Source organism: Ochotona curzoniae, unplaced genomic scaffold (assembly GCF_017591425.1).
Source record: "Ochotona curzoniae isolate NIBS_2020 unplaced genomic scaffold, NIBS_Ocur_1.0 scaffold_1852, whole genome shotgun sequence".
Classification (NCBI taxonomy): Eukaryota; Metazoa; Chordata; class Mammalia; order Lagomorpha; family Ochotonidae; genus Ochotona; species Ochotona curzoniae.
This window is the reverse complement of record NW_024467087.1, coordinates 25,293,668-25,297,929: the sequence shown is the minus strand read 5'-3', so window position 1 is coordinate 25,297,929 and position 4,262 is coordinate 25,293,668.

The following is a 4,262-nucleotide window of genomic DNA, read 5'->3' as shown; positions in this document are numbered from 1 at the left end:
AGAAAAAATAAATCACTTAATATAAAAAGAAAACATTGCAAAATAAAGGCACTACTTAGTTAAATATGAAAAATGGACCCTTTATATTTTATAAAGAGTGATGTTTAATATATTTTTTCCAAATATTTTTCATCTTCATGGATTTGTCCTGGCTCATGTGAACTTATTGTCTGTGTTGTTTATTTCCAAGAGTGAAATGGGACAGACTAAAAATGAGGATTGATGTTCACTAAATTATAAATCTAGAAATGGAATACAAATGTTGAAGCTTTATAAGTCACCTTGAAGTTCTGCGGTGGTTTTTTTAATTTGTTTTTATTGTTATTGGAAAGTCAAATATACAGAAAGGAGGAGAGACAGAGGAAGATCTTCCTTCTGCTGATTCATTCCCTGAAGCAGCTTTCACAGCTGGAGCTGCGCTGATCTGAAACCAGGAACCCAGAGTGTCTTCTGGGTCTCCCACATGGTGCAGAGTCTCAATGCTTTGAGCCATCCTCAACTGCTTTCCCAGGCCACAAGCATGGAGCTAGATGGGAAGTGGGGCTGCTGGGATTAGAACTGGTGCCCATATGGGATCGTGGCACATGCAAGGTGAGGCTTTTAGTGGCTAGGCTACTGTGCCAGGTGTGATAAAACTGATCTGTCTGGTTTCTCTATGTGTTTCACATAACTAAGAATAGTTTATCATGCTCTCTGAAATCTAGGCTAGTATAAGTAGAATCTGGACAAAACATTAATGAGAAAGTTAGTTTAACCAAATTTAGTTTTCTGTGGTTCTTTATTTGACTACTGGATCACTAGAGTGATTGTGTCTTCCTGACAAAGTTACCCATCAGAAGTGATGTACAGTTTAGATAGTATATTAGGGAAACCTGTTCAACTTGTCAAGGATGAGGAGGCCAAATTAGACAATCCTCTATTTCCCCACAAAAAGGCAATGAAATACATCACTAAGTCACTCTGTGTTACTTATATATCACTGATGTTATCTGCCCCCACTATAGAAGGAACTTTTCAGTAACTTATTACAAAGTTTTTAAATCTAGTCCCTAGGAGTAGATGACAGCAAAATTACACATGTCACTTTTTTTGTGTATGTTTAAATGTGGTTTTTTGTTTGTTTGTTTGTTTTTCTAGGGCTGATATTTTACAGTTTTCCTTGAATCTCAAGTAGCCCTATCAGCCCCTAAATTAAAAAAAACGTGCCACTGGCTTTTGGGGCTTTGCAAGTGAGTGTAACTAGAAGCAATATAAATATGTATTTTTACTTTTACATTCCTTATACCCTCATTCTTGAAATGAGATGAATAAAGTACTAAGGGAAAAGGCACAACTTTGATTTATATTGGTAATTTGCTTTAGGTGGAGGGAATGTCATCTCAGTGAAAGCATTGAGGTCATAATAGGCCAAATATTGCTACTGAATGTCAGGTAAAAATTCTGTAGTTATACCAGATTTTATAAAATAATTTAAGATCAATGTTCACTAGATCTTAGACTTTTTATAAAATGTTCAGATTTATTTTTATTGGAAATGCAGATTTAACGAGAAAAGGAGAGTTAGAAAGAATTATCTAGTGGTTCACTGCCCAAATGCAGCATTGCCCAAAGCTGAGCCAATCTGAAGCCAGGAGCTTCTTCTTGGTCTCATATGTGAGTGCAGTTTCCCAAGGCTTTGAGTCATCTGTTGACTTCACCTCACATAAGCAGGATGCTGAATGGGAAGTGTAGCAGCCAGAACAACAAGTTCCCATATAGAATGCTGATTATTGCAAGGGGAAATTTGGTTAATTGAATAATCGTGCCAGGTCTCTATTTTGTTAGTTTTAATCCACATAACATTGCATGCATCCAACCATTGCATTTGAGATATTATTGTTCATCCAATAGGAAAATGCATGCAGTTTTCTATGGGTGGTTTTTGCAACTCTGGGAAGAGCTGGACACATTGGAAATGAAAAGAAACTTAATTGGGGTAGAAGAGGTGCAAAGAGGAAGAGATACCTTTGAAAACTGACCACAAGGAGTAATTAAGGGTTTGTGTCACTGTTTTTGCAAAGATGTAAACCTTACCAGACTTCTCATGATGGACTTCATTACACAGATTCAACAATGGACAAAACTGTATGATACCCACTGGTAAGGGTTCCATCAAGTCCCATTTAATGCACTCTTGGACACAGTCACAGTATTACAGACCATTAGAGAACACTTCATGCTAGAATACGATTAAGATCAATTATGTCCTTTTGACAGCATTTTTATTGTATTGAAAAAATACAAACAATTCAGGCCTTTGAGTTGTTTTCCCATCTCCATTGTGCTTTCATTCCTTTCATAGTAAAATCTATATTAACAACAGATCACCAAGTCTCCAAATAAATCGAACATGATTAAACAACTCAATTGATATTTGTGTTTTGCATCTATCTTGGTGTGCTCACCCCTCTCCCCCAGTGATTCATTCAGTACAACCACATGGTCAATTGAAGTCAAGCAAAGCGCCTTTATTAACTGCCTTCACTGTCACTCCATCTTGCATGCTTTTTAGGGGATTGTCGCTTAGGTACTGCATCACTAATACCCTGAGTAAGTAGGAAATGTTCCAGTTCAGCCAGCTTGTATTCCACAATCCTGAGGTTTATCAGTATTCGCTTTTGCATGGCTACGGAGTGAGGGAAGTTGTTTAAGATATCCTGAGAGAGCCTGTTGACTGAAAGACCCTCATTGATATTGCGTTTAGCCGACCCAGTAGCAGTTGCTGCTAGTGCAAGAGAAGCCAGATTTGATGATCTGTGACCAGTATTTTTCTGTAAAGGAAAGAAATTGTGCATGTGTAGTTCATTGAGTTTAGCAATTTCCAAAATTCATCAATAACTTGGTTAATATTGGTTACCAGGATGGATTTGTCCTTTAAACTAGAGATTAAAAACATTTACATGAATTCACAGTTGGGAGACACATCCTCCCCAGAGATGGCCTGAGAAGAAAAATATTTGTGAGTGAAACTTTATAACATCAAAGTGCAATACCCTTTGCTTATCTGTGTTGGGTACTTCGACAGGCCTACAATAACTCTTGAGTTCTAAACTAAAAAACAAACAAACAGAAAGCATTTATTTCCAACTTTTAGCCCAGGAGACCTTATTCAGACCTCAATGATTTGTAAATGGCTACAAGGCTCCCATAAGGAGAGCAGGGAGCTATGGGGAGGAAGCAGAAAAGGTAGGCGAGAGAGAAGGTACAGATAGCTGAAATGGGGGAGCAGAGTGGCCAATGGGTGCTTTGTGCTGTAAAAGCTGACCCTACTGCTTACCGATTTGTTAAATCCGACTATGCTTCAAAATGTGGGAACTTGGATAGAGAGCGGGTGAGGCAGAGAAGACTGGTGCTCTTCTGATGGGAAAGATCATCTCTTACCACTTATTTTACTACCTTTCTGCTTTCCTTCAAACCCCATCCTGTACTTATCAACCTTCACCTAATTCCAATCTCTTACCTTTGCCTTCAACCGTTTTTTTCCAGAAGAGAACCAGAAGAACGAACAAAGCGCAGGTCATTAAGACAAAAATCATGGTGAATACTCCTCCAGCTGGTGTTAGGGAGTCAGGGGGCCGCTAAGCGACCGATTTGAGATCCTGCCACCCAAGGCGATAGGCTTATCTCACTGCTTGGTCCTACTGGGACTGTCTGCGGTGCTCAAGCTACATACACCAGAAAACGCACGCGCTCACAATTGGTTGCGCATGCGAGGTTGCACGCCACAATCTGATGACGTAGAAGGCAGCCCACTTAACAACCGCTCACTTGGTTACTATATAACGTCGCTAGAGAGGCGAGAGCAGAGCTTCGGATTTTCAAAAAGCTTAAATAGGGTGGAAGGACAGTCTGCACATTGAACTAGTCAAATATAAGATTCAAATTTGCTGCTCCTTCATTAAATAAAATTTAAAAACCAAAAAGCAAGTAAACCAATCAGCTAACCAACCTGATGCTTGTAACCACTTCATTACACAGTTCAAAACCAAAATAGAGCTGCACTGTGAAACATTTTTCCTGATAAAATATTAAGGTTTTGCCAGAAGCTGTGCCGCCTGCACACTCCCTTTGATATTTTAGTATTTACTCCAATCTCAATTGGATTGGTATAACTGTAGATGCTTGTAACACTTCACAGTTAAAAATGTCCATCCAGGGGCATTTCCCATAGAATCATTCCAGCAAATTTGTGTTAGAATGTTTTTAATATTGTGTGTTTCACA